The following is a 13,402-nucleotide window of genomic DNA, read 5'->3' as shown; positions in this document are numbered from 1 at the left end:
ACCTTATCAACATGTAAAATTTGAATAACCTATGTAAATTAATTAAAAAAGTTATCGCACTTTTGCATTACTCTCGGTATAGCCCATGTATTTGACAGTAAGCTACTGTGTGTAGCCAATCTTTGGCTAGCAAGTGTGAATTCCCACAATGCATTTAGGTGCTTGGTCTACTCTGTAAAAGCTATGCTGACAATCAGCATGATATAGTGCAGACATCCCAAGTCTCCCGCGAGGTGCGGAGCCTCTCGCATTTCGGGGGCGGCTCCCGGACACCCGCAAGTTCTACCCAATATCCCGGCTGCAGGGCTGATACTGGATGGTCCCCTGGTTCACAGTCGGGGATGATCGGTGCAGCAGGAAGGACAGCTGTGAACACCGATCTCCCTGTATAGCTGACATCCGCTTCAGCTTCTCTCCCTCCCGCGGCTGTCGGCTAAAAAGCTATACAGGGAGATCAGAGATCACAGCTGTCCCTCCTGCTGCACCGATCATCCCCGACTGTTCCCTGTATCCTCCTCCAGCCCCCCTCTGTGTCCTTCTAATGAAAAATTAAAATAAATAAATAAATAAATAAAAATAAAAAATAAATTGTAAAAAATAATTAAAAAAATAAAATTGTACAAAAAAAAAAATTATAAATATAAAGAACTACTGACATCGTCCACTGCCCTACTGACACTATCCTACACATACTGTACTACTCACTGCTGTACACTCCACACTCCTCACATGCACATTATACCCACCTACATACACTCCGCACTCCTCTCCTGCACATACTACCCACCGCCATACACTCCGCACTGTACATTCCCTATTTAACATGACTACATTCTGCACTATGTAAGTCATCTCAGACCCTATAAAACCACACCCCATTTAAGCCACGTAAAATATGTAGCACGGTTTAAGCCACGCCCACCTCCCTGAAATAAGTTTTTGCAGGTTAGGATGTCTGTATAGTCGAGGTGATGGGAAAACATAACTATCTGAGAGTGAGCGATCATGGACTGCATAATAATTGGTCTGCCATTGTAGGGCAACTAGGTATGGAAATTTGTTGGATTTGGCGATTTTTGATTCATTTTAGAAAAGTATATTTTTCAGTCCATCAGCTCCATAAGGGTGCCAGTAATAGCATGATAATGGTGATAATGGCGCTTTACAATGAGTTTCCAAATGACAGGTTTATTACTTTAATAAGCATGTCCATGTCTACATCTCTTTTCAAGAAGAGGCTTTACTCATCTCTTGTTGAAGCACTAATCGGCTAGGACCTGTCTTGCGAGTGGGAAGTGTCTCCTTTAAGGAGCGACTGCTGATGGGTATTTCAGTTTGACAAGGAGGTCGCTGGATGCGCTCTGGTGCACATTCTCCTTCAGAGCCATCTGTGGATTCCTTGTGTCTTTTCAAGAGAACCAATTTGGCAGGGTACCCCTTCCATGGGATTCAAATGTATACAACAGCTGCCTTATTCCTACACAGGCATATGTACTGTCTGACAAAAGGCCCATTACATCTGATGTAAGCAGCAACCGAACACTCAGGTATGACAACATTTTTAGTGCTGGTGCCATTGATATAAACAAATGTACTATTTTCACCAACAGAAAAAGGGGCAAGATAAGTACGAGGACGGGCAGATCTCTTGTGTTCATTTTAAATGATCACCTGCTAGCTGCAGTAATATCTTTAAAGGAAAAATTTAATTGATGTTGGGTCTGTTTTGTTTTTTTACGATTGTACGCTTTAAAACTGATATTTAATTTTTTTTTTTTACATTTTATAAAAAAATGTTTTTTTTTCCACAAATAATCAGGTGCACCCATGAATGCAAAACACTATTGAGCATATTTATAAAGCAGCGAATGTGACATTTAACAAATATTTACTGCAGATGAATCTTCCAAGGTCATGTGTTTTACAGGTAATGAATAGCCATCTGTGAATGTTTGGTAAATGTCACGTTCACTGCTTTAGAATTATGGGTCTTCTAAAGAGAAGAACTCCAGAAGCTGTTTTCTTTCAGACTGTTCCTCACTTATTTATAGTTCTATAAGATCTGCCTTTAGAAATAAAAAAGTGGTCCAGAAAAACACAGGTAAATAACGGGAATTATTTTTTCTATAAACTGCAACCATTTGTAGCAGAACCTCAATTTCCTTCTTGTCACCTAATAAAGTTTGCAGATTTGTGGGCATTACCATTGCAGGGAAGTGGTAGAGCACAGCTGCCATCCCCTTCTTCTGAACTGCATGTGCCTGTCATACCCACCTGTGTCTTACTTACACCCACCTGTGCCCTTCCCCTATATTAGTACTGATGGTGGCATGGGTGAATAAACCAGGCAGAGTTCTGCTGTGAGCACGCCTGCATTTGCAATTTTTTTTTTACAGGCACTGGAGCTGATACCCTCCTCTGCCTGCATAAATCATGAGAGCACTGGTTTTGGGAAAGTTGTGCTGGACCCACAAAACAAATTCAATCCACATCACTCAACTGTGACCAGTGTCCAGGCTTCAGTGTGTCCACACCTTCACTACTGCAGCATACATAATAGGATAGTTGGCAACTCGGTATTTTCCAAAGATAGGGCAATTTTTATAAGCCACATTGTCAGTACAGAATAAAATATGCTAACATGTTTAGGCCGTCGGGTCTGACTTAACGCGAAACGCGTTAGTGTATTTTATTCTGTACTGACAATGTAGCTCATACAAATTGCCCCATCTTTGGAAGATACCGAGTTGATGGTTATCCTATTATGCACGCTTGGAAGTGCTTGGTCAATCAAAGCATATCCTTAGTTTATGTGTGGTTGGAAAGCTTTGAGGGGTGGAAGGTATCCGCACTGCCGACAATGTTATCTCAGGAACACCTAGGAAGATGATGACTTTGTCACCTTAGGGGCAGTAGCCAGAAAGAAAAGATTTAGTGAGAGTTATCTATTCAGTCCTATAAGCTTTATACTGACTTTTTTCTAGCAAAGCAATTGAGGTTAGCCAGGTAAACATAAAATGGGGCATATCTCTTCACCTGTTGGCTGGAAATATTAGATATTTATATGTAATATTTAATATTTACCTTAACAAAAAAATACATATTTGAATCCTTTTTTTGGTCCCAAACATAGTAACTAAAGAAAAATGTATATAAAACACTATCAATCAAGCCAGTCAACTAATACTACTCAAGATGATGGACTGAAAAACGCAACTTAAAATAGTTGGGCCCTTTGAAACAAGGAAGCATTGAGAAAGTGCCTGTCTCCTGGAACGAAACATTCGTAGCCAGAACATCTGCAAGTAAACAGCAGTGTAATTCATTTACTGTGAAACTGTGAACATATAAATACCACATGTTTGTCTTGAGACTCAAGGAGCTAAATCATACGGTCTCAGATCCAACTGTTTGCAAAGTTTGTGAAAACAATTATTGCAGCTAAATCAAGCAGCAGTATTCATCAAATGCAAACATAAAACACAGGAAGGGGTGTTTGAATATGGACTGCGCTATATTTGCCAAAAAAAAAAGGCAGATAGACAGATATAGTATGCTGTAATCAGAATTGAGGCCTTGGCTGGTTCAGGTCTTGGGTAGGTGCATACGGGTGGTTCATCAGCTGCTTGTCACAGTTGAACAGCTATGGAACCACTCAAGAGAAGAAACCTTCATGGATAGCTCTTCCTTAAAGCAACTGCTGCTGATTCAGCAAAAAAAGATACATGGGCGCTGAAGAACAGCTGCGGTTCGTGTGTCAATGTAAACTTTAAAGTGTATGTAAACTTTTTTTTTGTTTTTAGAGTAAGTAGTTAAACCCTTCTTTAGGTTTTTTGTGTTTGCTAGCCTGTTCCATTAGAGAGAGTTATCTCCGTTTCTTGTCCAAGGGACACAACAGGAAATGAGAGGTGGCCCCTCTAAAGTATGCCAAAGTCAATAACTCCCAACATTATGAGATGAGAAAGAGGGACACCTTTTTGCATAATGTATGTAGGCAGTGAACACACCCCTGCCATCCTCCCCAGCTACATAGGCCAAGAATAATCAATATGCAAAACATGATTAACCACTACTTTTTCTTTACAGTCTACTGTAGCTTTTCTCAACTTTTCTAACATGGAGACTTTCTAGTCTCAGGGAACCCCTTCAATGAATTGCTAAATCTTACTGTACATTAGTGTGATTGTCAATGGTCAGAATGATCCATGGTTATTGAGAAGAATGGTCCTTACATTGGGGGTTAGTGGGAAGAATGCTCCTTACACTGGTGGGAAAAATGTTCCTTACATTGGTGGTAGGTGGGAAGAATGTTCCTTACATTGGTGGAAGGTGGGAAGAATGTTCCTTACATTGGTGGTGTCAGTGGGAACTTATCTGAGAAGAAGAAATTGCTTTTTGCTCAAGGAACCCCTAGTAAGCTCTGGAGGAACCTTGGTTGAGAAAGGCTGGTATACTGGCTTTTCAAAATTACAAATTGAATAACCTGGCATGGTTGAGTGAAAAGTTTAAGGCAGTATACCACATTTTTGGTAGTTACATGCATTAAGTGTATTTTTATAGACTTCTATACATCAGGCCAAAAAGAGGGCACATTTGGGGAGGAAAGAGGCATAGAGGCATTTGGTTTCAGATGAGGGAAAGTTCTAGGAAAACCCTCACAGAGAGCTGTCATCAGAATAGGTGCCCCCATTGGAAGATTTTCTCTCTATTTCTGTTCAAGTGAATTTTGGAATTGCCATCAGTTTCTATCCCAGGGAAAATGGCCACCAGAGCAAATGCCAGGGTGCTGTCCCTGCTGGGAGAACAAAATGATCATTGCTAGGGGCTATAGCCGCTGGCATAATCACATCCTAAAAATTCAACATGTTGGTCGTACCCAAGTTGATCGATGAATCAACTTGGGTACAATCAGCCTGCCATACATGGATGGAATCTCGGCCAGTTCCTGCTGAACCAGCTGAGATTCAAACCATCTATGGCCGGCTCAAGTTTCTTTATAGCCTTTGGAATCAGAAATTCTTAGGGCTCTCTGATGTCAACACCTCTAAACCTCTGGTCTAGTAGAAAAGGTGAAAAGGGTACATATTATCCATCTTCAGCGACCACCACTAATCTAAGATTCAGGTTGGTGGGCCCACATACTTTCCTTCCCCATTTACAATAATTTACTCTTCTCTCACCAATCTGCAGAGACCTTGGTTGTGCAGATACCTCGGCACCACACAGCTCCTATCCAAAACCTTCTCTGTCCTGTCTTGTCACAGTATGAAATACAAAATTTCCATTTGCTTAAAAAAATCAGTAAAAGAGCAGTTACATTTAAATTCACTATTGCCTATTCAAAACTGAAATATCAATTTTAGATGGACATGGCCTTTAAATTTAGTTCACAGACACTGGGGAGACAAAATCACTGGACTCATCAACCAGACACATTATTCCTAATTCCATTGGCCAAAATACAAACCACAAACCTATTAAACCTATCAACGTGGAAGCAAGACACAAGGGACTGAACAACAATACTCTCCTTAGCTGACTAGCGGTAGAAACGTTTCCCTAAATGACATTTCAATAACGGGACACGATTTGTTGAAATGTACAGCACCCCCATCAGTTTTAGCAGGCAGATCACCATGGGGAAGACAAAACACAACAAAACACAGTTACGCCACAGCGAGTTCACATCTATATCGAGGGGAAGTTATGGCCTTTTGCAGCCAGCCAGAAATCACAAGCAAAAGCCCTACAATTTAAACTGTCAGATTGCTCATCAACCCCAGATTGCAAAAATTAGATCTTCACCACATCAAAGTGCAGTCATATTGTAACAATTGTCTTCAGGAACTGGAAACTTTGTCACTGCACCATTCGTAATTTTAACAGAAGCTAATGACCATCAGCAAAATGGTTCCTTTTAAAGAAAACTCCTATCAGTGTAACAGTCACCAGTAAAATCTCACTATAAGGTAATGCTAAAACCAGACTTTAGGCAGATTAAAAAAGACTGACATTTAATTCAGTGATACTGTATATTGTTTTAAATGTCATCAAAAGTGAATTCCAGCTATACTTAAAGGAATTGTAAAGGCAAAAGGTTTTTTATCTTAATGCATTAAGATAAAAAAACATTCTGTGTGTAGCAGCCTCCCCACCACCCCCCAATTACCTACCTGAGTTCCTTCTCTCTCCAGCGATGTCCACGATCCCCTCATCCATCCAGTACACTCCTCCTGATTGGCTGAGACAGAGCAGCGGCGCCATTGGCTGTCAAAGTCAGTCAACCAATCAGGGGAGAGAGGGGGCGGGGCCAGGTCAGGGCTCCATGTCTGAATGGATACACAGAGCTCTGACTTGGCTTGGGTGTCCCCTGTAGTAAGCTGCTGGCTGAGGGGCACTCAAAGGAGGGAGGGGCTGGGAGCAGCAAAGAGGGACCCAAGAAGAGGAGGATCCGGGATGCTCTGTGCAAAACCAACTGCACAGAGGAGGTAAGTATAACAAGTTTGTTATTTAAAACAAAAACAAGCCTTTACAATCACTTTAAAGCTAAACTCCAGGCAAAAAAAAAATCAATTACATGACTGTACCCCTGTGCACAAATATAGCTCCATTAAGACAAAGTTTGATAAGTTGAATGTAGAAGAACTTAAGTGACCTGCACAGAACACCTTGACCTCACCCATGCTGAAAATCTTTGGGATGAATTGGGGGTCAACATCAGTACCTGTCCTAATAAATGCTCTTTTAGCTGAATGGGCAAAAATTTCTGTAGACACAGGCTCTCAAAATCTTGTGGATAGCCTTCCCATAGACGTGGATGTCATTATCATCACAAAGAACTAGGATTAATGGGATGTCCAACGAGTTCATACAGGTGTGATGACCTTTTCGTTACACAGTTCATCCGCTTCAGGTACACTTTAAGACCATCCCAATTTCGCACACACCCCCCAATCCAAACCATGTTAAGACCATGTCATGTCCATTTTTGGAGGGTTTGCAGTTTGGGAATGTTTCTTTAAAGTCAGAAAGGTACCACAGAAGGTCTAACAGAGACAGGGCTGCCAAACAAGCTGCTGATTAGGCCTGTGCTTTGAATTTATACCAGAAAAAGCACCATTGGAGGTCCAGTTCACTTCTGGTTTGTTCACTTTGTTGCCAGTCAAGCCCAAATGAAGGGGTGACTTGGACTCCCTTTAATGTAATAAAGTTGTATCTGGATCTCTTAGCAGTGGTGTTGCGCTTACATTTCAACTCTTTTTACATCACACTACAAGCCAAGGAGACTGTGGAGATCTTCTGGGGTGAAGAAGCTGCCTGCCCAGGAACTAGATCATTTACACCAACAGTAATACCTTAACATAACAATACCAGTAAAATAAACCCAGCAATTTCTTTCCACTTTCCTCAACTAAGGGAGACAATGGTCACTTTCAAAAAACTCAACAATTCTTAAAAAAGTTTCATGACAAAAAAAGCAAAAAACTTCTTTTTAACCAAATGGTAAACTCCTCCAGGCCTGTAATTTGTGTCTGTAACACAGTGACCTCAACTCTACAAATCTGGATTATCTTGATAGAGGCACTTGTAGTTTCATGGTCTTCCTAATCCCAAAGAAATACATTTTCGTATGACTGTTCTGAGGCTCGCCCAGTAATCTGTGTTCTATTAATTTTTACACTGCAGTGCAATCATGAAAATGCTATGAGGGCTTGGCTAAACATAAATGTTGGACCCCGGCTAATATTTAAAACCACTGCCTCCCCAAATCCCAGAAGGCGTTTTATCAGCAGAATACGAGCAGAGAGATATTGTTCTCTTGCCAGAGGGAGCGATCTTCGACAGCTGTTTCTTAATTTCTTGAAATCACATACGAAGAGAGAAATCAGAATAGCACCAGTTGAAGCCGATGACTTGCCAACAACTTTGCAACGGAGCCAGTATTTAAAGAAAATACATTCTACTTATGACTAGGAAATATTTTCACTTTATTGTTCTATAAATGTTCAGGGAAATATATGAACCGTGGTTATTCAGAGCCAAGCACCCTGATATCAGATCAAATCTATATTCCAGAAACAGAATTAGATTCGCTATATAATTGTATCAAAATTATACAAAAGGTAGGAACGGCGATTTGAACATTCATAATATTTGTTAATGAGGCTGTCGATGCACAGATATAACTGAAAGATGAGAGACGTATCTTGATGAGCCTGCCCATATTATTAAAATCCTCTTACACCAATAGAGCACCCATCAGCCAGTATGGAATTCCCAACAGGACTCTTCCTTTTTCCATTTAGATGAAAATGGGTTGGGATCCTCCATAATGTTTTTATTGCTGTGCCCCCCCCCTTGGAGACTTTTTACATCAACTCCTGTCCTTATGATACCCAAGGTAAGATTAAATAGGAGCTCCAGCCCCCCACTCCAAAAATTAAAAGTCAGCAGCTACAATTACTGTGGCTGCTGACTTTTAATATTAGGACATTTACAGTACCTGTCCTGGAACCCAGCCATGTCCGCACCCCAGCTGATTTTCCGATCGGCTCTTGGTTGCTGCTGCCGTTCCCCTACTGCGCATGCGTGAAGAGCGCTGCGCTTTCTAACTGGCTAACAGGAGGAGGGGGGGCCGAACTTCCAGGGGACCTCACCGCATCCAGGTCTCCCAGAAGTTGGGGCGGGTACCTGTCAAAGCTGTTCACCCATTCCCCCCTCCCCCCAAAAGGTACCAAATGTGGCACCAGAGGGGGGAGGAAGCAAACAAGCGGAACTTCCCCTTTTGGACGGAGCTCCGCTTTAACTTCCTGTTTTCCTTAGAGCACCCTTTCTCAATGAGAGCTCCATAGAACCCTAGGGTTCCTCCATAGGTTGTTAGGGGATCCTTGAGCAATGACCAATTTCTGTCTCTTAGATAAGTAACCACTGACAACCATGACCTTTTTAGCTATCTGTACTCTTCCCAATGACCACAAATGCAAGCACCATTCTTCCTAGTTACCATCACACTAATGTATAGTGAGCTGTAGAAATAGTAGAAATAGTAGTTAATGGCAGGGGTTCCATGAGACCAAAAAATTATTTAAATGCTTTCTCTATGTCAAAAAGGTTGATAAAGACTGCTTTAGAACATGCAGCGTAATGGGCACATACAGTACTGTCCTATTCTCGGTCTTCCACTTCCCTGTTGGCCCATAAGAGAAAAACTTGGCACTGCCAGGACAAGGCGTGTATGTTACTCTCCCTGGCCTTGCCAGAATCAATGGCTGACAGCCTATAACCAGGCCTAAGAACTGGGGACAATGGAAATGCCCCTAGCCAAGTGCAAGCTCTGACTCACTGTTGAGTTGGAACTTGCACGAATCGAGAACGCTAACGGGAAGGACTCCCTATCCTTTCTGCCTTATCGAATTTGTTTCTTTGCCCTTAACATGCCAACTACAGGTTTACTTTAAAGGTCTGAGATATTTTCATACAAATTATCTAAATTTTACAAACTGAACTTCTGTATCCTTGAATCACCCTCTCCCCCATCTCTTTTATAGCTTAAACAAAGGCACTAGAGGCATATGGCTTCTTGAACTCATCATCTTCAGGGAAAATCTCTGGAAAATCGTCTTGTCAAGCCCAAAAACTGTCATACTGCAGCCTTCAGCAAGGCCTCCAGCCAAAGGTAGATTAAGAATGTACATTGCAACAAATTGACAGTTGCATGATCACAGGGAAATCCTTGGCACTGGGTATTTTCTATCTGCTTATATCTTATTAAATCTCAGCTTTCATTCATTATTTTCAGATTCACAGAAGGAGAGCTTTTCAGAATCTATCACCAAGTCTTATGAAGAGTCGTAAAAAAAAAAACAAAACAAAAAAAACAGCGATACGTCTTTAGGGGAAGATTAGACAGCTTAACGGGGAATCTCTCATTAAGCAACGTTTTAATCCTATTTAACTTTAAACACAGCCATAATTAAGAGCTGTCTTGTCTTCTGTTTGATAGCTGTGCCAGGCTATTAAAAAAGGAAGAGGATGCCTAAAATAAGCTAGTCAAATATTAAGACATCTTGTATGATATTTGAGTCGGCTACCAAGTGTACAGATTTCTGGATAATTTAGGAACCCCCCAGTCCAGTTAAGAGCCAGTCAACAATTTGCAGCAGTCATGGGGCATGCAGCTTAAATAAAGAGCTTCACAAGTCAGCAACTAGTAGGAACAATCAACGTTATGTATTTTTGCTAGTCAGCAGCTGTCCTTGAAAAGTTGGAAGGCCGTGAGCCAGGAGATGCTGGCTTGAAATGCCCCCTACCACTATCCATTATAAAGAAAAAAGAAAAAAAAAGAAGAAGGATGTCTTTTTCATTAAAAATAAACTATACAATATTTAAAAAAAGAAAAACAAATAATTATCTAATGTATTAATTTTAAATAATTCAAACGACTTTTAACCTGAATTTGGATTTTTAACATACTTCTCTACTCAACAAGACTTCTGCTCAAAAAGGGATAATATATAGGCCAACAATGGTGTCAATCTGACACTGGGAACTTGCTGACAGCAGGACAGAGCACAGTGTGCTGTGAGGTGTGCTGCTTAAAGTGAGAGTAAACTCCCTTGTTATGATTTTTACCTATAGGTAAGCCTACAATAAGGCTTACCTATAGGTACAGTAAATATCTCCTAAACGTGCATCTGGTGACGTCCCTGGCGCATGCACTCTGAATTAACGGCATACCCTTTGCCGTTCCTTCAGAGCCGAACCGCAAACAACGACTTCCGCACGCATGCGCGATGTCATCACTGGTTCGGCCATTCATATCGTTGAAGCCTTGGAAGCCGGAAGGAAAACCGGGTGAAGATGGAAGCACATTCAGTGTTGACAACGTGCTGCTGGAGGGCTTCATTTTCAGGTAAGTCTGTCATAATGTACTAGTATGCAATGCATGCTAGCACATTATGACTTAAACTGCCCATTGCCTTTTTTTTTTAAAATGATGCATTTTACTACTGCTTTAAGTGTCTGAACAATAGGATGAGGGCAAAAAACAAGATGCATTGCTTGAAGTGTATGTTTGAGCATCACACAAATTTACCATCAATCCTCCGTCTACCTATTTTGATCATGTCCCAACATTACTACTACTGGGATAGGCACACCCCAAGAACTACATCTTTTATTCTTCTTTATCATTTTTTATCATTGGCTGCATTAAAGCCCCGCTCAGGGGGTCTTTTTTCGTCTTTTTCCAATCTTTTAAGAGCCCTTTCAATATACAAAATGTATGGGAAGGCTCCTGGGAGTCAAGGCAGCAGCACCCTTTAATTGGGAAAGAAAGCAATAAATGCACATAGAGTGGCACAGAGAGAGGTGGGGAATAGATGGAGTTCTGTAGTGCACTAATCAATGGAGTGAGGAATGAGGGCCACACAGTCCCACAGGAAACCAAAGGCCCACTATGGTAGGTACCCAAAAAATAGATAAGTCCCTAAAACATAACTTGAGACAACTGGCAAAAGAGACCAGTATTACAAGCAAAACTAGAAGATTAGTCCCTGTGCGTCAATCCAGTTTGCCTATATGTTATTGATCTTTGGGGAAGGTCCTGGCTGGAATAAGTGAGTTTATATAGGGGTAGGACCCCACTGATTGTTGTTCTCCACACTTGCAGTATTTTTAACAGGGATGAAACAGTAAGAAATGTGCATGTATTGCAGAGATGTACTGAATATATAGTATTATGTTTTATTTTGAACAGGAATATGCTTGATATTGAAACTGTGATCTCACCTTACCTTTTGGAGTAGCCCCATGTCTTTAGAGCAGGCATCTGCTTGCATCCTGGGTTAATCTCAACCTCAACTTTTAGGGTCAATTGATGACAAATTTTTTCCTGGCCCCCTGCTTTTCAATAGGCCAGTGAGGACACACATTGCATTTGGTGCTCAATAGGAAGGGACAGGGACCTGCAGGAGGCAAGCCATAGGCCAAGTGCACAAGCTATAGGTAATTATATACATAAAAAAGTACATGGGTTTTGGGGACCCCACACCCACTAAAAGTAAATCAACATGCTCCCTCTATAGATCAAGTTCGAATGAAAAACAAATCCATAGGTTCACTTTACCTATGGTGGAGAAAAGTAAGGTTATCGACTTGAGTGTGCTGTCTAGTAGGCTGTACCTAGAGCCACAAAACTGGCTGAGCAGATTACCAATTGTGTGTATTTACTTGCCTATCTCGAGTTTAGCTTCAAAGCAAGATTTTAGTCTTTCCCAATCCCAGTCATCATCATGGGACAACTATTTTAATTCTATTTGCACGTAATTTCGAACACGGGACACGCTGGAAGCTAATCCATCAAAACACCATCCTTTTACAACCAGCTAAAACACACTCACAGAATAATCCTTAACATAAACAATACACAAGGCTACACCAATATTCACAGTTCAGAGGGCACATGGCAAGACAGACTGACAGCTTCATTCCGGGATGACAGCAAACTTCTTTGGTGCTCCAGCAGCTTCTGTCAGAGTACCCGTCACTTAGGGACCGTGGTTGTAGCCATGCTGTGTGTATGCCAAAGAAGGCAATCAAGTAATTGCAAAGCAATGACAAAACAAAAACTCTAGGGCCTTATAACTGAAACCTTAAAAGGAATATGTCACAAAAGAAAAGACATGTGCAGGAAGCCATAGATTGAAACTGCCCTTCGCTGTCTCTAAGGTTACATACTGGTTAAAAAGGAAGAGAAGCTGAAGATATTCATCTTCACTGTGCCAGAACATGCACACAGTTTGGTTGTCAGAGACTGTTAATGTCAATGTTGCACTTGTCATGTGGTTATTTTAATACTTTACAGGTTATCTTTAAAGCAACCTCATCTCTAGGATAAAAACTATCAAAATAGTAAAAGTTGATGTTGCATATTTACTTGCTCGGCTGGCAGTAACACCAATTTTTTCCCTCTTCCAGATGTGTCAGCCAACATTTCCCTTGCAGTAGTTTGAGGTTCGTCCTACCTACGTCATTAAAGGACAAAGTAGTGACAGAGCATTAGGCGGGGGTAACAACAGCATGCAGCGGAGGGGCATACTATCCGACATGCCTGAAGAGTTGGACACCAGCGGTGCCCATAGCTCTGCAACAGAGAAAATAATCGACTCACCATTATCTGGACAACACCTTTTATCAGGTGGCTCTGTCTGAATTGTTCCATCCTAGCTACAGGGTCGCTTTAAAGAGGACATTTTTGTATTGAACACAGTAATCAGAATTTTACTTTTATACTCCCGTACTGCAAACTGGAAATTAAGGATTGCTGCAAGTAACATAAAAAAGCTATTGGTTCCAACATTTTCAACTATAAAGCTGCTTGGCCAATCATAGCCCATCTTTG

General features: G+C 41.2%; 1 protein-coding gene across 2 annotated transcripts in view; it reads right to left on the bottom strand.

Moving 5' to 3' along the window:
* The window catches only part of PDZRN3 (PDZ domain containing ring finger 3), a 344,632-nt gene that overhangs the window by 276,809 nt on the left and 54,421 nt on the right, over positions 1-13,402 (bottom strand). The window lies entirely within an intron of this gene.

The sequence above is a fragment of the Aquarana catesbeiana genome, linkage group LG07 (assembly GCF_042186555.1).
Source record: "Aquarana catesbeiana isolate 2022-GZ linkage group LG07, ASM4218655v1, whole genome shotgun sequence".
Taxonomy (NCBI): domain Eukaryota; kingdom Metazoa; phylum Chordata; class Amphibia; order Anura; family Ranidae; genus Aquarana; species Aquarana catesbeiana.
This window is presented reverse-complemented; position numbering and strand designations above follow the sequence as displayed.